Genomic DNA, 22,190 nt, shown 5'->3' on the forward strand with positions numbered 1-22,190 from the left:
AAAGTAATGTTGCAAACAAAATAATTTAACATTGTACAGATTATTGACAGGTTTATTCCAAAAGAACCATACCAATTCAGACATAACCACTGGTACTCATTTTTTATAATAAGTGAAATAATTCAAAAGAGAAAGTTTTGTGTTCCCAAAATAGACAATAGTGACTAAAAGCTGTTATGATTGTTGCAAATAATGTAAAAACATAACATAAAATATCCACTGAGATACATATGTACTTGTGTATGTACATTTATGTGTGAAGCTCCTTCAATTAATATCATCAACTTGAAATTTGAAATTATCATAGAAACACACTTCGAACGAACATACAAAATGAATGTAAAGATGATATGAATACAATTTTAGTGAAAAAAACCATAACTACAACTTATTACCCACGATTGTTTGAAAAAAGAGTTTAAGCAGCATAAAGCTTTTAGTATGCCTGTCAGTTTGTTGAGGATTTTTAGATGGGCTACAAGCTACGTGAACAACTAAAACCATAGTACACAATCCTTAATAAAACTTAGAGTTTTTATTTGAAACAAGCTTTGGGATTAAATTTTGATAAATGGTATATTGTTTGCTGTTGTATATTTGAGCTCTAAAGCGTCATTCGTTATTGGTTAACTTTAATACCGTCATTATCTTCTACTTAGAGTCGAAAAAACTCAAGCCAAAGATTTTATTAAATGCGTTTTTTTGTATACCAATGTGATGTAAATGCTTGTCTTCGCCCATTAAGTGCGAAAACAGCACATATCTGGTATTAATTCTACAATATGTACTCGTAAAAGTCATCGCCTGTATATATAAAAAATGAAATGTATGCACTAGTTAGAAAAGTAACCAGTTTTTTCAATTCCTAAACATTTTAAATTTTCAGATATGTGCCCTTTTGCATATTCACAATATAAACAGAAGAACCAGTCACCAGTCACCGCTCACAATAAATATTTATTTAAAAAAAATAGCAATCTTATGGAAAGTCCTCAAAGGGGATTGCTCATTTTATAAGGGACGTCCGGCCCGGAGTGTACACCAAAGAATTTGGTATCAAATTAAAGGTTGTTCTAAGCCCGATATATCTACAAAAATATTTTGTCGATAACTTATGGGAGATCCGAGATATTTGAGATTAAAGTTCGAAATGTCCAACCATTAAAAATCTGCACTTTTTCGACATAAATGCTTATATCTTTCGATACAGAAAAGTTAGAAAAATCAAAAAGGTAAAAATAAAGGTGTCAAAAATATCTTTTAAATGAAACTAAAATTACATTTGTATGATTTAAATATTTTGAGTTATTTTTAATCAAACCTTTGAATAACAGCATTTTTTAGGCAAACTTTTGTACAATAATATCTTTTAAAATTCAATGATGATATTAATTTTTTTTTGGCACCAATAAGTGACTTAGTTCACAACCTTTATTTTCATATATAATTTCTTAGGGTTTTTTAAAAAATGTATTCATTTTGACAATAATAATTCAAAAATATGCTCCTAAAAGACCTAAAAAAAATCTTATACCTAACACTATAATGTTAGAAGAGTAGCATGTGAGCGGTATAAGTTTAACATACAGGAAAGAGTTAACCACTCACGCTATTAAATATCTGTCAATAAGTTTGTTTCCGTTATATTTTTTGGTTTGATGCAGTTGATATTTGGTTTTTTGATGTGATTTCTTCTTAAAATATGTTTTTTGACAAAAATGGATTACGATTCAACTTTTAATGAAAATACAAGTAACGTAAATAGTTCCCAAGTGCAAAGAAACGAACATGGCTCAGGTGTAGGAAATCGAAGACAGGTATGCGTTAATTGCCAAAGGTCAATTTTACAATATTATTGCAATTGCCTAGTAGGTCGAAGAACGGTTGGATGCTGCGCTCATGTTATGACCATAATATGGTTTTTTAGTTGGGAAAGATATGAGAGTAATTTAAGACCCCCTTCTCAATTTTTAAACAACCTTTTAGTGACCTATGATTCAGATTAGAATTATGTTTTTCCAAATCCATTGCTTATTTATTTTTTTTTAATTATTATTTAGTTTATAATAACCCTAAAAACTTATATATGAAAATAAAGGTTGGTGCCAAAAAAATTAATATCATCATTGAATTTTAAAAGATATTATCGTACAAAAGTTTACCTAAAAAATACTGTTATTCAAAGGTTTGATTAAAAATAACTCAAAATATTTAAATCATACAAATGTAATTTTAGTTTCATTTAAAAGATATTTTTGACACCTTTATTTTTACCTTTTTGATTTTTCTAACTTTTCTGTATCGAAAGATATAAGCATTTATGTCGAAAAAGTGCAGATTTTTAATGGTTGGACATTTCGAACTTTAATCTCAAATATCTCGGATCTCCCATGAGTTATCGACAAAATATTTTTGTAGATATATCGGGCTTAGAACAACCTTTAATTTGATACCAAATTCTTTGGTGTACACTCCGGGCCGAAAATGAGCATACCCCTTTGTTGCTTTAGTTTCTATAAAACATTGCAGCTCTATGAAATTTCGCCATCATGGTGACTAACATTTCGACAACTTCTTCAATCGGAGAATATGTGACTTCTTACTCGATCTCACATATGATTACTTACTTAAGGTGGCACTACAGTGCTCTGTGAACTAGGGCCTCACTCAACAAATGTCTCCCGTTTCGCATTAAAAGTTGGGTGAGGTAACTTTCCTCTTGTGCGCGCCACCCGATCCGCGGACTTCCTCTACTGCGCTACCTTGTGGGTGTGAATTCGATGACTTTCCGGGCCGAAGCATTAGTTTCCATCCGTTCTACGTGACCCGTCTGGCTTAGTCTACGTCGCTGTACAGCCCGTACAGCTATTCGTTCCATCTTCTCCTCCATTCCCCTTCTAATCAAACGGGACCGCAGATCACGCAAGGAAATTTTATTTCGAAACGACACAACTTTTCATCCGGTTTTTTCATATAGTCCATCCTTTTGCACCGTATAGCAGGACGGTCTTATATGGTGAAAATCCGGTCCCTAAAGAGGGGGATTTACTTCTCAGTTGCTTTCTTACTCTAAATAAACAGCGGTTAGCAAGAGTAATTCTTCGTTTGATTTTAGCGCTGGTGTTGCGGAGCATAGGTAGACAAAGTCCTTTACTAATTCCAAGTTACGTCTGTCGATGGTGACGTTTTGACAGTGTTTACGGTCCTCTCCTGATGACAGCATATACTTTATATGATGAATTGTTTTAAAAATAAATCGATTGTGGTAAATTTTGTATTGCATTTGTAAAAAACATGATGAATTCTTCCTCTTCCTCGGCTTCGACGCTCGTTGTCAATGACACTCCTTTTGTTAGCTCTTAAGAGAAAACTAATCTCTTTGCTAGGCAGTTCGCCACCAATTCAACACTGCCAGTGAGTGATATGACTCCGCCTGTACTTAAGCGAGTTAGTGATTCTATGGGACCAATATTTGTTTGCACTCGTACTGTGGCAAGAATTCTTTAAGATCTCAAAATTCATAATTCGCTGGTCCGAATGGTATCCCCGCTTTTATTCTGAAGAGGTGTTCTTCAAAGTTGGCAAAATAACTGCGTAAGCCTTTTAATCTGTCCTTCTCCTCAGATCGTGTTTCGAGCGGATGGAAAACTTCCCAGCTCATTCCCAAAAAATGCGAATCTTTCTCCCCCTCTAATTACGGACCGATTGCACTTGCGTACCTTCTTTCCAAGGTCATTGAAACGCTGATTAATTATCAGCTGAAGAAATATCTTGAGAATCAAAAGCTTCTTAATGACCGTCACTACGGCTTACGAAACAATAGGTCCACTAGTGATCTCATGGTTCATTTTACCGCGCAAAATGATTGCACTTGATATTTCAAAAGCACTTGATAGGGTTTGGCATCAGGCTCTCTTATCAAAAATGTGTGCTTTCAGTTTTCATGAATCCTTCCTTCATTGGATTAATAATTACCTTTCTAATCGGTTAACACAAGTTGCATTGGATGGGTTCAAGTCTGAAAACCACAAAATAAGTGCTGGTGTGCCCCAGGGCTCTGTTTTGTCTCCAACACTCTTTCTCATTTTTTTATTAATGATCTCCTGTCTGCAAGTTCTAATCCAATATATTGTTTCGGTGAGGATAGGATACTCTTAGCTTTTCATATTCGTTTTTAAACTCACATTTCTCTTCTTCGGATGTGGAACTGCAACGAAAAAACATGAAAAGCTCATTAAATTCCGACCTAAACAGCTTTGTTCAATGGGGATTAAAAAACCGCGTGGAATTTAATGCTTTGAAAACCCAATGCTGTCTTGTATCTTTAAAGCGAGATATACCCTCTTTGACATTATCCATGGATGGCACTTGCAACAATGAGACTGTTCATCTCGATATTCTCGGTATGTGTTTCAACAACCACCTTTTGTGGAACGATCACATACGTGTTGTCGCCAAAAATTCCGCAAGGTGTTTGGGTTTCCTTAGGCGATGCAAGAAATATTTTACCCCTTCTGGTCTGGCTGTTATCTACAAGACTTATATACGTTTAAAGCTTGAGTAAAATTCCCATATCTTGGCTGCTGCTTCTGCAACTTACTTAAGCCTCTTGAATAATATTGAACGCAGAGCATTTAAATGGTGATAATATCATCATAAGTTCATTTACTCCACTTGAACACTGGCACGAGTACGATAAGTTTGGCGACAAGATATAATAACGGTTTTTGGTAGAGGGTCTTAATAAAAGCATTTTTTACTATGGGAGGGGATGGTCTATCTCCCCCGTTTAGGCGGTAAGGGAACTTTAAAAAAATATGTACATTAAATGGAAAAAAATAATTAAAAAATAACGGTAATGCTTACAAGTTGTATACCTTTTTTTAAAGCCAGAATTTTATTTCAGAATTTATTGCTCTTATTTGTTTTTGATCAAAAACTGCAAACTAGATGATTTTATGTGTTTCAGTTTTCGAGAAAATTTAAAAAAAACCACAACTATTGTTTTAATTTTTTTTTTTGCTTGACTGGTCTTATTTTGATAGTAACAATGGTAGGTGCGAGTTTGGTGGTATGCAACAGTGGGATCTGCAACCCCCCTGCCTGGATACACTATAGGATTTGGGGTGGGTGCAAGTTGAAGTGCGTGCAAGGTACGAAGGGAGTAAGGTTCGGTGGGTGCAAGATGATTGATTGATGGAAAAGAAAGTGAACTAAAGCACTTCGACCCCTCGACGTTCGCAGTGAACACCTAGAAGATGTGTTACCGCCAAAACAACCTCGACTCTTTACCATCAATGACGAACTTAACGAACTCCACAGTGACACTAGTACGGACGATGAATTCACTGACGAGACTTACATACCTTCAACACATTGAAAATTGACGTGACTTTTTTTTACTAACTCCTGACTTACTTAAAGACTAAATGACTGGGACGCGGAATTCAATGCAATTCTACATCCTCGTGGTGCATTCTGGGTTATGCTAAATGAATTGCTTTACTTGACTTTACGATGCAAACAGATGCCTAAGGGGGGCATGCTGCCTCCCTGCTTGGCTACACTATAGGATTTGGGGTGGGTGCAAGTTTGAGTGCGTGCAAGATGAACATATCTTAATCCTTATTCGATTATTACTATCAAAATAAGCCTACTTAAGCAAGGAAAAGGTAATTTAATTGAAATATTTTGTTTCTGTAATTTTCAATTTTCTAAAGAACCAAAAGACATAAAATCATCTAGTTTTCAGTTTTTGATCAAAAACAAAGAGCAATAAATTCTGAAATAAAAACAGTGGTAATTAATCTTGATGTATTGAAAAATTACACTTTAACCCTTTTTTTACTTTTTTTTGCACAAATTTTGACTTTAAAACTATTTTTTTCAAAAACTATGCATAGTTTTGACTTGATTTAAAAACAAGCTAATAAACAAAAATGTTGGCTTTAAAAAAAAGGTATAATACTTAACTGTAAGTATTACTGTAAGTAGTACAGTTAATTATTGTTTTCCCATTTAATGTACATATTTTTTTAAATTGCCCCTACTTCCTAAACGGGGGAGATAGACCCCCCCTCCCATAGTAAAAAATGCTTGTTTTTAACTGTTCTATACAAATCCGTCATCAAACTTTGTTGCCAAATTTATCGTACTCTCCCCTGAACACTGGCGTAAGGTTCCTTGGTTGACCCTTTTTTACCGTTATTTTACGGGTTATGCTCTAGTGAAATAGCTAGTTGCATTCATCCCCTTAAACAGTTCAACCGTAATGCTCGCGTTTCTAGGAATGCTCATCAGTATACACTCGAGCCCAACTTCGGCCGTACTGTCAAATACAGAATTTCCTTCTTTATGTGTACTACGCGAATGTGGATTGCCTTACCAAACTCTGTTTTTCGAAGTCATTGCAATATTCAGGAATTCAAAACCAATGTGCACCGACATCTCCTTTCAAACCCTCTTTTCTCTTCCTAGTGCTCACACTGTGTTTTATTTAAAATCAAATCAATTCCGAATTTGAGGCTATTTAGTTAGTTCATACGAAATTCTCCGAAATAATACTGATTTTTTCATTCAACTTTAATTCTTCTTAAACAAATCTTTAAGTTAAGTTAAGACAGTTATTAAGCTCACTTTCGGTAACATTTGTTAAAATTTGTGCAAAAAAAATTAAATTTGATCGCTATAGGATGGGTACAAGTTGTAGGAGAAACCGAAACACAGCCAAACCCTAAAAGCTCTTACATCTTGTTATTGTCAGTTTTGTTTTGACAATGATTTAATGCACGACTTTACAATATCTTGGATACGGCTTGGTTGCGGCGAGTCCAATAGGTATATGAAAACGAAACCAGCCATGTAGGAGAGGGCCTGTCAGCTTAAGTATTGAGCTTTATTTTGGAATGATGACAGCACTTTGTTCGCGAAATGAAATCCAAATGGCCAAACAGAATGGCGAAGGTGTAAATTTCAAGTTGAACATTTGAATGCTGCAGCTAAAGAGTATTTTGATGATTTTTTTGATCTTGCAACGTTTCTTTAAGCTTACATTTTGTTGATCGTTAGTCGTTTAAAAGCCATCTAGGCTGAAGAAGGCGGCGCGGCGGGTGGAAGCGGGAAGATAAATGTATTATTTGTTTGGTTTTCATCTCTGATAATATTTTGTTTGTCTAGGTAGTTTAACAAGTTTTTGAAAGTAATTTGCAAGCGTCATGTCATGTACAAGGTAATTTATTGGCAAAGCAAATATTTGTTTTTTTTTGTAACTAATGTGAGAAAGAATTTGATTGCAGTTTATGTGATTGCTCTCATGGACCTTATCTCAACAGGGTGAATTCAACAATGTGCATCAGATTACAACCTTGAGATTCTTGTTTGACTTTTTGTTCTTTCAACACTTTGGTGCATGGTTTCTATTAGTTGGATCGTATAGTGAGAAGTGAAGGTGTTTTTTCTTTTGTTATGTCCAAATATACCGAGGTATGAAATTATAATATTTTGGAAATAGCTATGCACATTCATACACATTTTTAGTATGGAACCATGTTGTGTTATGAAAAGTAAACCATACAGTATTATGGTTTTAGGCTTCTTTAAGACCTTTTACTTTAGATAACCAACATTTTAAGAGACTCTCTTCTATCAGCCTTCAAAAGTATAAGCCAATTTTCCATTGAAAGGCTCTATTTTTTAACAAAAACCATAATTTTTATTTTTCATTTTAAATTAAAGCCTAAAATAATACTAAAGTTTTTAAAATTATAATAAAAAATATACAGATTTCGGCATCCAGCTCTCTTATCAAAAATGCATGCATTTGATATTTATATGAATTTGTTCTTCGTTGGGTTAGAAATAACCTTTCTGAACGTTCAATTAAGAAGTATTCGACTGGTTCAAATCTGATATCCATAAAATAAACGCTGGTGTGCCCCAGGGCTCTGTTTTGTCTCCGACACTCTTTCTTATTTAAATAAATGATTTTTTGTCTGCAACACCTAACACACTAAATTGATTCGCTGATGACAGTATCCTCAGCTTTTCATATTGGTTTTTGGAATCCCATTCCCTTCATATAAATCTGATCTTGACAGCATTGTCCAATGGGATTTCAAAAACCGTGTGAATTTAATGCTTCGAAAACTCATTGCTGCCTACTGTCAAAAAAGCGTAACTCTCCCCAAATGCCACTAACCATGGGTGCACAGCTTCCTTAAGTCATCACAAAATATCTCTTGTGGAGTGATCACATACACGAAGTCGCCAAAAACGGTGCTAAGTGTTTAGATTTTTTCCGACGGGGTAAGAAGTTTTTACACCTTCTAATCTGGCTATAATTTACAGAGCCTGTATTCGTTCTTAGCTCGACTACAATTCCATATTTCTGGGCAGGTGCTCCAATAACCCACTTGAGTCTCTTGGACAGAATTCAGAAGATAGCTCTTAAAATGTTAGGTTACCGTTGTTTAACTGTCGTAAGGTTTCATATGTGTCATTATTATATCGCTGTTTTCATAAACAATGCTCTAGTGATATAGCCATTTGCATTTATCAGCTCAAACAATTCAACCGTAATTCCAACTCTCCTGAGAATGCCCATCAGTTTACCCTTTTTGGATATACTGTTTTTTAGTCGCACTACACGAATGTGGAATGCTTTACCGGACTCAATCTTTCCCACTCACAAAAAATGTACTTATAATGTTGTGTCTAGTCATTCAAAGATTATTCAAAACTCCTTTAGTGCGCGCACAATATACTATAACGAAACGAGTCGTACATTGTATAAACTTTACTTAAACATCCTTCTTAAGATCAATTTAACTCAATTTAACTTTCTATCGTTAATATAAATGGCAGTACAATTTTACAAAATGTTTAATGTTAAAACAAATCCCAATTTTATTGCGAGTTCAATTTCCCTTTCGATTATGGCATCTTCATGATCCACCCAGCATTCGATGTAAATATTGAGGGAAGTATCGAATGTTCAATCACCATGCCATCAATAGTTTACCCGGAAATGAATACACTCGTATTCACTTCACCATTGAGATGCGCAATTCTATTGGATTCAGATTGGGAGAAGAAATACTGTTTTCGCCTGCAGTGTCATCTGCTTGAAATGTGTTTCGTTCCCCGTTAGTCTCGACTTCGCAGACTTTTAAATTTTGTTTAAAAAAAAGCAAATAGAAAATTTAAATAAACAAAAATACTCCCAACAAATTTTTGCCCACATCCACATCAGAAACACGGAACATTTGTACCTTTTTCCTATATTTCATTTCATTTCATTAGGTGCCATTGTGAGATATGAATTTATAATTCCACTGCATGCGTGCTGCACCACATGTCTTTTTTGTTACTACCTATATGCAAAAGTCTTAACTGATGACGATGAGCAATAAATGTATCTAGCAACATGTCGAGTACATTTTGTAGGAGTTTAAAGGATGATGAAAGTAGGTGAAAGGTCGAAGACCTCCCCATGGCGATGACGATGTTGTTGACGTTGCTGATGAGTTTTTGCAAATGAGTGCTTTGCTTACGAATGCGAAAGCTTTTTCTTCGTCTTCATCTACGTTTTCAGTTTTTGTGTTTAGTGTTCGGACTCTACTCCATTTGTAGTAGGTTATGGAATCATTGACAGAAAAAAAATGTCATTTATTTTAGGACAATCGAAGTGATAAATGACATGTCAAATTTATAACCAATATTCGTGTATTATTAAACTAAATACTCAATTAATATCGAAGATGTTGGCAGTTTATAAGTTGTAGAAAAAAGAAAAAAATAATATCGTATTCCTATGTTTTCTTTGACATTGAAGGGTGAGCATAATAAACTTAAGAAAATGTGTGTCCAGTATCAATAAGGTGTAAGGAAACAATGTTTGGATTGCGTTATTTGTACTACCTTAATAATCTTTGATTTTTTTAGAAATGCGGTTTTCCATGTGTTTGAAAATTAGGTTTCTCGGCTAGAATTTATTCAAGCCAGCAGCTGGCCATTCGCCGTAGATAATTTTTAATCATAATAAAACTATTAAATTACATATATCTGTTTTATTTCTTTTAATTTAATATGGTTAAATAAGTTGCATAATATTGTGATTTTAAGGTGTCTGGCTTCATTTTACTTAAAATATAATAGAAAACTGATATATGTATAGAACTGAAAATAAAAACAATTCAGGCTAACATGTAAATAAATTGTATTATTCTTAAAGACATAAAACTATTTTATATCTTAATAAAATGCACGACTGTGTGACTTGTCAATGTATCCAATGAGTCTGGTAAAGAATACAAAAATTTTAGAATGTAGCTCTAAAAAAAGTTTGTTGTCAAAAACTGAAAATCGTAAGAGCGGTTTTTATTGATTTATGATTTATGGTCATCAAACATTATTGAGACCTTATAAGATCTTGTGCAGACAAAAAAATATTGCAATTGATTGATAAATTCTTGAGAAAACTTAAAAACAAAATAACATTTCTATGGGACTACCCTTCTGGAGCATTACAAACATCATAACTAAAGCGCTTTACATTTTCCTAGTCTGTCCTCATCTTGAATATGCATGCCAAGTATATTCTCCCTTTTATGAAAACCATTCACTCAGAATTGAAAATTTTCAAAGACGTTTCGTTCGATATGCCTTACCACAGAGAATTGGGGTAGTCAGCAGTAATTTAGTTCCAGTTTAGTAATTATGGTAGTGTCGTTCTAGAGCAGAGAATAACAGAAAATGTTCCACTTTTAAATTCAAAACAAAAAATAGTTTTTGACACATTTATACACAAAATTTCCAGCGGAGAAGATGGTTTGCTATTTTTTGATGCTCCAGGATGCACAAGGAAAACTTTTCTTTTGAATCTATTTTTAGCTAAAATTCTGTAAAACAATGAAGTTGCTTTAGCAGTAGCTTCCTCAGGAATAGCAGCTACGCTGCTTAGTGATGGACGGCCAGCGAACGGGGTTCTGAAACTGCCGTTGAACTAAGCTCATGAGGAAACGCCTGTATGTAATATCAGCAAAAGTAGTGAGCGTGGAAGAATTTTGCAGAAATGTAAATTGTTTGTTTGGGATGAATGTGCAATGTCCCACAAAAAAGCAGTTGAACCACTAAATCGTAGTAATGTACACTGAAATACATCAAGACCAACTGGGCTTTCATGGGAAGGATGGTGGTTCTCTTAGTTGGCGACTTTAGACAGACCTGCCGGTAATTATGCATGTTTCAAAGCATTTGTATTATGGATATATGTAAAAAAGTTTTGTCTGACTACGAAGTACCATTACACAATGATTCTCAAGCAGGACAATATGCCGCTGCATGTATGATTTGGAAAGTACCCGTGGCATGATGGTTAGTGCGTTGGACTGTCATGCAAGGGGTCTTGGGTTCAATCCCTGCCTGTGCCACCTTAATTTAAAAACAATTAATTTTCGCGGGTACTGCCTCTTGCGAGGAATTGACAAATCCTTCAAGAGTAATTCTTGTCATGAAAAAGTGCTTTCTCAAACTAGCCGTTCGGATTCGGCCTTAAATTGTAGGTTCCTTCCATTCCTGACAACAGTACTCGCACACAGGAATGGTTGAGAGTTGTAAGTCACTAGGCCCTGGTTCACAACGGACTGTTGCGCCACCCCATTTGATTTGTATGATTTGGAAACAAACTGTTTTTCCCATTGACAATTATATGTAGCGTGCTCACGAGTCTCAAGCCCTCAAAATATATAAGTTCTGGCCAACGAATGGAAACAGAAAAAGTCGTATATATAAATGTATCGCAGTAACCTATCTTTTTCTTAAAATGTATTAACCTAACCTAAACCTAACCTATGGCAATCACACTTAGTATGGCCTCATCCCATCTCTCCACAATTCAAACATACGTACAAAAAATTACAGCTCAGGTTTTTTCGTCTACTTTCCAAAAAAAACTATCTAATACGAACAAAGTCGCGGGTAAAAGCTAGTATTTTTTATATATTGAAAAAAGACAAAACAAATTAAAGAAAATAAAAAAAATCTTTTGGTTTGTTTTGGAAAAAATCGAGTTTTCAATTTTGTAACCAACAAATTTAAATGGGGACTATTCTTATTTTTAGTATTAAACAAATAAAAAACAACTTCATTAGGCGTTTAGCTCAAAACCTTAATTTCGAATTTTGAAGTCAATCGACCCTATGCTTTGGGCTGCAGGGGCTATGACAGACAGACAGACGTACCGAATTGAAAGATCCACTTTTTATCTACTTCTCTACCATCGTAGTGTCATGTTTGATCAAAATCTGAAGTTCGAAATTTAGTACGAATGCAAAACATACCATATAGTTGTTAGTCGCAAGTAAAAAACTAATATTTCATTCAAACAAATTACTCTCAATATTAACTTCTTCGGTGGCACTTGTATTTAAGCCTTTGATGTTTAATTAAATAGTTAATGTATATACTACACTTTCAAGTCAATTATTAAAATTTCCACTACAGGTTATCAAATTTTAAGTCCCCACAAAACAGAACCTTTCGCTAATATGTGATAAGCTTCTTTGTATTTTTTCAGTCCGATCCCTGCCTGGTTTGCTATTAAAATTAATGAACTGGGAATATAATACGATTGCATATGTCATAGTTATTTATTATTTTATATTTTTGCAGTTTGTAAAAGTTTCAACGTGATAGTGTACTTTAAAAGCTCTTTTTAAAGAGATGAAACTTACCTCAACTTTAGAGTGGAAATACGCTCAGAGAGTGCATTATGGTGTCTAGATACATGTATGTTTAATGCGATTGGCATTTCCATTTTGAACCATTACCAACCCCAAGGAAAATGTATTTACCTAGGGTTAGGGACTGTTTTGAACTGAAATTATGATGGGCTGAATACCTATAGTGAGTTGTTTATTTAAATAAGAGTATTATTTTGTTCGCAAGCGATTGGTGTAAGTATTGGAACAGAGATTATATCAATAAAAATGCACAAGTTAATGAAAATATTATTTATTGGCCTTTTATTAATGCTAAGATACTAAAAAGAATATAGTTGTTATAAGATTGATAAAAGGAAGTTTATAATGACTCAATATCTGTAAAACTTCTAAATTGAAATAATATTGATTTTAAGAACCAAACAAGCAATAAATGAAAGTGATAAATCTTTAACCTGCTAACATAGATTGTTTACAATGAAACTAAATATACAATAAATTATTTAAAACTCACTAACTAGTGGGTAAATTGTTCAAAAATCTGAACTTTTCACATAAAACTCTTTGTTGGCCAAATTGTTTGCATTGTATTTAATGAAGTAATGAATATTTTATTAAAGGGGCAAACTGTTTAAAATATACATAAGATAACTTAAATGTCCGAATAATGTTCACAATTTCAAAACATATTGCAATACTTTAAAGCTCAATAAAAATCTACCTTCTTGAACTGTATCAAATTGAATTTAAAAGAAAAATCGATCATCCTCCTGAAATTGACACATTGACCCATCATTATTCTATCAATACCATTCCGCTCCAAATGATTCATCATGACAAAGCGTACTTTAACAACATTCTCACAATTATCTTCAGTCCGCTTGAACAATTCTAATTCCAAGTACCCCAGCACATAACTCATTCCTCTGATTATTTATTTCATCGCATCACCCCGTTACCGTCTTCGTTGCCCCCCAAACAATATTTTATTAACAACAATATGCCAAATGGCAATATTCGCCCTTGATGTCAATGAAATAGTTATTTGTACCGGCATTAGACGAAACTGCATCAAAGCAGCTGCACTAGTCGAATATAATGCATGAAACAGGTAGATACTTTTGAAATATACAAACTTATACATATGAAGAACAAAACGAAAACAACAACAACAACAAAACCACACTCCCTGCACGTTTACACGTTCGAGGCAGAAGCTTTATTATTGTTAGAGCAACTAAGATGTACCTACTCGTATATTAGTATCTAACAGCTCAGAAGCTTTGTCAATATTCTGTTCTTTCCAACAGCAGACCACTACAATTTATCAGAAAACAACTTCTAATTTTATCTATTCTCATAGCCAATGTGCACTTGAAGCGGTCACTGACACAACAGCCTTGCACCGACTAAACAATGTTGGCATGTCTAATGTCGAATGCTAAGTATTATCATAGATAGGTTTTTTTTCTGCTTATTTGCAGATACAATGCACACATTCGATATGTTAAATAAATCATAACCGATACGCGCCAAATGTAAAAAGGAAAATTTTGTGTTGTTGTTGTTTTCCCACACTATTATACATTCCTGTTCAAAAAATTTGTATGTATTTTATGCCTGTAGAGTTTTTAAGTTTTTACAAATTAATGTGATAAGTTCTTGTTATTTTGACACTTTATAGATATGTGATGTGTTTAAATAAACTCAATAAAATAAAAGTATTACATTGGAATAACTAAATAATTTATAAATTAATTCTAATAAAACCTATTTACAAGGTGGCTCAAAAGTTGTCTCCCTGGGTTCTAGTTAATATCAGCCAGCGTTTCAAAATGTTGTTGAAGTTTGTGAAGTGACACTAACTGCCATTTGCAATACTTTAAATATTTTTCCAATGTGTACATATATCAGATATATATTTACTTTTAAACATTTTAAAATAATCATAAGCATGCAAATAAAATTATCAATTTTAAATTGAAGACTAATTCACTTGTATTCTGCAATGCTGAAATGCAATTTAAATTGTGTTAAAATTAACATTAACATTAACATTAACATTAACATTAACATTAACATTAACATTAACATTAACATTAACATTAACATTAACATTAACATTAACATTAACATTAACATTAACATTAACATTAACATTAACATTAACATTAATATTAACATTAACATTAACATTAACATTAACATTAACATTAACATTAACATTAACATTAACATTAACATTAACATTAACATTAACATTAACATTAACATTAACATTAACATTAACATTAACATTAACATTAACATTAACATTAACATTAACATTAACATTAACATTAACATTAACATTAACATTAACATTAACATTAACATTAACATTAACATTAACATTAACATTAACATTAACATTAACATTAACATTAACATTAACATTAACATTAACATTAACATTAACATTAACATTAACATTAACATTAACATTAACATTAACATTAACATTAACATTAACATTAACATTAACATTAACATTAACATTAACATTAACATTAACATTAACATTAACATTAACATTAACATTAACATTAACATTAACATTAACATTAACATTAACATTAACATTAACATTAACATTAACATTAACATTAACATTAACATTAACATTAACATTAACATTAACATTAACATTAACATTAACATTAACATTAACATTAACATTAACATTAACATTAACATTAACATTAACATTAACATTAACATTAACATTAACATTAACATTAACATTAACATTAACATTAACATTAACATTAACATTAACATTAACATTAACATTAACATTAACATTAACATTAACATTAACATTAACATTAACATTAACATTAACATTAACATTAACATTAACATTAACATTAACATTAACATTAACATTAACATTAACATTAACATTAACAATAAACTCTCTTGTGATATGAGATTACCATGTTATTTGTGTCTTTCTAAAACATAAAACTATTTCGTACTTTTTTAACTTCACTGGAACCTGGAATAACCCTAAATTTCAGGATAAAAAAGAGTACAGCCTTATCATCCAAGGTATTTACGCTTTCGGGGCTGACATAATTATTATACAAAACATTATAAATATGTATATATGTATGTAGATATTTTCAATATTTGACGTCACTTGTTTTTATTTTTTAGTGTTTTTGGGCGTTCTTTTTGTTGTCCTATAGCGAATATTTTTGTATAAAATGGCAGTAGGTCAAATATGCTATATGTATGTCTATGCGCTTTTTCTTATGTTGCAATGAAGCTAATTTTGCCCAAGCTAGCTCAAATTAGCATATATCATAATATAGGTAATACTTTTATAAAATTGGGTAGGTCATTAACAGAGAGTGTTTAAGCAACATAATTCATATTTTTTGTTTTAATTTTGTTTCATTTTATTATTATTTGTTTAAAAAAAAAAAAACAGAACCAAATAACCACGCAGTAATTGAGTCATTGTCAATCGAAACCTCGAATTGTGGGTCAGAAAATAAAACAAAATCCAAATGAACTTAATTGAAAACCAGGTCAAAGAACAATGCTGAATAAATTTCTTCGCTGCAATTAGTTTTGCTGATGCATTTTAAATTTAGAATACAAACATCAATTAACACCCGAGTAAAGGGTGAGAGGAAAGAAATATGAAAAACAATAAATTGTAAAACAAAATGTTTGCTCTAAAATACCAATGCCTATGCATGTAAATATTTAAAAAAAAAAGTGCCATAACATGGAATGATAAATTTGTATGTAAAAAGTGCAACTGTAGATGCATCGATTTATCACATTGTGTTTCAAAATTCGATTTGAAATATTAATATGTTTTTTATAGAATTGCAGAATGGACTAACGCTTATTTAAAAATTTGAAACTTCTTATTTGGAATGTAAATCAATATTAATAGTTGACTAAATCAGTAAGTTCAGTCAAAATTCAGAATGAGCTACAAAAATATGTAAGATGTCATGTTAATTCAGAAAGAGCGTATTCGAACATATATTATTTATAAATACATATTTCTTAAAGCTGGCTTGTATAAAAGCAAAATTGCTTCTGTTGTTTGTTTTCTAACACAAATCTTAAAATTAAAAAGGAAAAAATGACAAAAATGGGATATTTAAAAAAAGACATAATTCATGGGCCAGATCTATCCAATGTATTCATTATTATTCATTGAACAATCACTTTGATATTAAGCGGCCCTTTTATAAAATAAAAAAATCTGAAATATTTCTTCTTCTATCAACACAATTTATTTTTTTAGAGTCTTACCTTATGAGCTGTTTAATTTAAAAAGAAAAGTAAATGTATTTATATTAAAACAAATTAAAATAAGAATGTGTCCATTATTACCGTTGAATGCCAGTACCTAAAGTTTTACATAATCTATGCCTGAAAAATGCATTTTCGACTATTTATCAGTTATTTTTTGATGATTCTTTTTTTATTTATTTACAGGGGAAGACACTTTTTAGCTGTTACGGTAAGTAAAGCATCTGTATCTTGGTCTATATTAAAAAAAATCTATGTACAAGATAAAAACAACAATCTTTTTTCTTTTGTAAGGTGAATAGTATGTATTTGTATAGATAAAACTTAGCACAAACAAATTGGAAACAATGCTGGATTTTTATCATGTCTTGCAACAAAAAACGTTCAGATGTATGTTAGTATGAATTTATTTCATTACGATCAGGTGATGAATTAAAATACGTTTACTTGACTGAAACGGCTGACGACACATCAAATACAACAAAAGTCACAATTCGCTCAGCCTGCAACAACACACCGTAACAGTTGCAAGAAATTCCATCTTCGAATGGTGAAACTTAAGTCAGTAGTGCAGTTGCAGTTTATGTAGAAGCCATCTGATGTAATGAGGAAGTCTGCTTACAAAGATTTATCTACCAGCTAGCGATATTTTGAAGGCTGTCAAGAGGATTTTGCAATAGGTATCTTAATATGTTTTATCCCCTTTGATTGAAAATTAAAAAAAAAAAAAAAACAAATGTAAAATCTTAAAAAAGAAGCAAAATTGAAATTCAGTGACAGAACTTAACGATATACATAATACATTATAAATACATACATACATTCCCTCTAATGCACGTCATTAATATCACTGAATGCTTCAAGCCTTCATGTTGACTGCCATGCCAACAAGTTCCCTAACAATCAAACAACAACACAGCCCTGTTTATGCGAACTCTTATGCGCTAATAGTTTTTCCCACTGAAAAATCCTATCGTTCGTTGTTGTCGTCGCTGCTCGTTGTTATTGTAGTCAGGCAGGCTTGCATAGAAATGTATCTAGATATTCGTATGTACCATATACGTATATATACAAAAAGTATCTAACAAAAACAATGCAAAATTTACTAGTCCCACATTCGGTTTGCAATGAAACTCGGTGCTGGATAAGAAAATGATCAATATATCTCTATGTTAGGGCCGCTTATTAATTGATTGAGTTTTTAGTTCTTGTATAAGTTTAGGGGTTCCGGAATGCAGTTCACTAGAGTTTCCAAAACTTTTTTTTTTAATTTGTATTGTTAAAGAACATTTAATATTTACAACCACACCTTCCGAAATCATTTAGTTGTTTCTTGATTTCAAGTGGACATACAAATTGCCCCCTTCTTCTGTAAGGTCTGGTTTAATAATTGCAAGGAGTTTCTTCATGTTTTCTTTTAAAAACCTTCAATTTTCTGCACTATCTAAGAAATAAAATGGACCTAGTTATTACTTTTGTTTTGTCGTTCGATCCTGATTGTCGAATCTTAACCATCCAACAATCGTTCTTTCCAAGAAAGAAATATCTCGAAGAAAGAAAGCTTCTTAGTGACTGGCAATATGGCTTTTGTAGCAATAGGTCTACGGGTGATTTGATGGTTTTTTAATTTCATGGTTTTGATATTTCAAAAGCATTTAATAGAGTTTGGCACCAAACTCTCTTATAGAACATGCGTGCTTTTTTTCGTTGGATTAGAAACTACCTTTCAAACCGTTTTATACCTACAAGTTGTATTGGATGGTTTCAAATCTGAAACCCATGAAATAAATGCTGGTGATCCCCAAGGTTCCGTTTTGTCTTCGACTCTCTTCCTTATAATTATAAATGATTGCTTGTCTGCCACATCATTCGTCCAAAACTTGAGTGTATGGTGCATATTTTGGCACCAGGTGCCCCTAAAACAAGTTTATGTCTTTTGGATAGGATCCAAAAAAAGAACTTTGGATATGATAAGCGATAGGAATATAACCGAAACATTAACATCACTCAAAAACTTTCGCATTGTTTCATTACAAACAATTTTCTGTCGAATTAGCCATCACTTCATTGCGAATATTGAGATATTAGTGTGTACTTAAAAGAACTTACCTATACATGTTTAAAGGCATTCAAATCTTGCAAGCTCTTTTGAGTTTCAGACTATTTTTAAAAAGTAGACAATTGGAGCACCATTTTCAAAAATAATTAATAGTTATAACTTGGGCGCCCTCTTTCATGCTCTTTAACGCTGATTAAATAATCCGCCACCGAATTAAATGCACAAAACTATACGACTGCACTAAAGTTGCTACTGCTCTAATCTACATCACTGCTTTGCGCATGAAAAATCTGTGTCCGTGATAGTTTTTCAAAGTTCATTGCACTGACTTTTCTATTTCATAATTTGACTTTGATAGTCTCTCGTTCTGCAGTAGTTATATAGTGTATCTAAATAGTTGTGTCTACAATCTCATTTTGCGTGTATGGGTAATATTCGAACACATGTAAATGCAGCATGTAATGTGTGTAATTGAAGTAAACAAAAATACTAATGGTACTTGTACCTAACCTACCCCCCCCCCCCCCCCGCCACTAAGCGCATTTAAAATAGATTCATTTTGCCTGTACATATTTTTATAGATACTTTAGGTAAGTATTTTAACTATTAGACTTGAACATACTAGTATAAAATGTAATTGTATATGTAGGTCTTCTGGAAATTACGTATGAGTGAATAGCTCAACAAAGTTTGTTGTATTATTTAATTATTTTTGTTTTTTGTTGTTTTAATAATATATTAGCAAGTACCTACAGTAATTACATGTATGTTTATCTATTAGTTTTTTTTCGAAATTTCATTGAATTTTAATTGATTGAAATAAATACATTACGATAAAATTATTATCGATCAATAATTTTGCCAGCTGATAGTTTGAACACACAAATTGCAGTATTTATGCAATTTAAAGTAACTCTTATTGACACAGGAAGTGTAATGTTTAATTTGTTCGTCTCTTAGACTTGAAAAATAAGTTTAATGCAAAGAATCTAATTTTTAAAAAAAAGATTGATGAGCGACAAGCCGGTTTCAAATATTTGTATTGTCTTTCTAAAAGGATTTCTTAAAGATTTTTGCCATTAATATTTAAGGTTTTGTCAAAACCTTTAAATAGATTCTTTTACAAATAAATAACGTGAAATAAACAAAAATTAACTAGCGTACCCGTGCAGGAACTCTCGCTACTAAATTTTGTTCCAAATTTTAAAATGAAGCTTTATGAAGCTACACGCAGTTTTTTTTTGGCTTTCTTTGAAGTATCTTTAGTATGCAAACACTTGCCGTTTTTGACATTTTCAAGCCGTGTAAATAAAAAATTCTCATTCTATTGGTTTTTTCACAGATGAATTATTCCACCCTGAACTTAGAAGTGACTTCATACCTAAAAATTATCTTAAATTTTTTGTCAGAGCCGAAAAAGAAGGACTTACTAACGCAATAATATTTATCTTGATGATAATTTGAAATGTTGGTTACGTTTTAAAAGTTGGTGTATGTTTTGAATAAAAGAACAATTATTATTAATGCTTTTGTTGTCATTTCTTTTTATAATGAAAAATTGGTATGATTCAGTAATGTATTGAGCAAAATATCGGCCAAATTTCCGCCGATACTTCGGGGCCACACCTCAATTCGATGCGATGGCCCAAATTTTTGTTGACTCTGAAGCAAATTTGAGGTTCTATCCATTTAATGTGACGATTTTTCCCTTTAGCTTTTAGATTCTTTCGTTACCTGTGTGGCAAGTGGCACTTTCCTGTCGAAACCACATATCGCCCACATTAACATCTTCCACTTCGGGCCATAAATAGTTCTTCTTCGAAGATAGATCATCCACTGTTTCCATTTCCTGCCACCATAGAGACTACAACGCTTGAAATGGTCAAGAAGCTTAAGTTCTTAAGTCAATTGCACATTGTAAGCGTGTTATTCATCATATCATCATTCATCAACCACGGGCGTGCCACGTTGGCACACTATCGCGAAAAGCAGCAATATTTTCTGCCGTACTGGTGTTTTCACATCTCCTACCTTTCTGCACAATTTTTCCGATTGACCGAAAAAATCACGTAGTGCAAGATATCAACTTATATTTGAATTTTCATTATAAGCCTAAATAATTTTAACGCGTTACTCAATTGTGTTCATGGTTTAAATTGGATTAGCCTGAAATTGATAAATGTCAAATGAAAAGTACAAACAAAACTTAAAGTTTAGATGCGGTTTACATTCAAATCGGCCCTTTAAATTTAATAAGTTGCCTAATATACTTTGCTTGTATTCACCAAAGTTTTTTTTTAGAATTCAAAAGAAGTTCCATTCGAACTAACTTTGATTTCATTTAAAATTTGCTGCGATGCGACGTTCGAATTTAATTCCAGTGATCTGATCTTTCTAATAAATGCATTTAAAATAAATAAGTTGATTATGGTAGAAAATATAAGCATGCCGTGAGTAGTCTCAACACAAATCTTCAATTAATAGATTTGCTAAAAATAATTAATTTCAAATTTTTTGAAGTCTTTTTGACACGGAAGTTCAATTATCTGATTATATGGCACGTAAAGTGATGGACAAAACTAAAGTACGAAAAAATATCACATCATATAAACATCCGAATAATAAGTCAAAACACGAATGCTATTTTTATAATTTTAATTTGTTATTATTTGCAAAATATTGTTCTATTTTAATATATTAAAAAAAAAATTAAGAATTAAAAAAAACTCATCAAAAAGAAGTTGAGCAAAACTAAAGCACATGCACTCTATTAGTGTCTAAAGTTATCAAATTTTACAACTTAATTATTAAATGCTACTAATTTCACTTAATATTTGGTCCAGCATATTCTAATCAAAAATAAAAAGTTATTGTCAGATCTTTGATGATGCTAGCGATCACAATTTAAAATTTTAATAATAAATGTTAAAATGGAATGGAATAAATATTCAAATAAACTTAAAGTAAAAATAGTGTCGAACTTTTAAAACTGTTAATCAATAACATTTATTGATAAAAATATGCTATAAGCACACAGTTATTTTTCGAAAAATTCACAATGGCGGTAGACCTCGAAAGATAACGTCGAA

The 22,190-nt window shown here is 32.1% G+C and overlaps 1 protein-coding gene across 1 annotated transcript in view; it reads left to right on the top strand.

The window, feature by feature from the left end:
• LOC129945343 (hormone receptor 4) overlaps positions 1-22,190 on the top strand; it is a 240,686-nt gene that overhangs the window by 108,637 nt on the left and 109,859 nt on the right. The window contains exon 4 of the mRNA XM_056055020.1: positions 17,229-17,253. The gene's annotated coding sequence lies outside the window, so the exon portion shown is untranslated. The remainder of the gene's footprint in view (positions 1-17,228; positions 17,254-22,190) is intronic.

This window comes from Eupeodes corollae, chromosome 2 (assembly GCF_945859685.1).
Source record: "Eupeodes corollae chromosome 2, idEupCoro1.1, whole genome shotgun sequence".
NCBI lineage: Eukaryota > Metazoa > Arthropoda > Insecta > Diptera > Syrphidae > Eupeodes > Eupeodes corollae.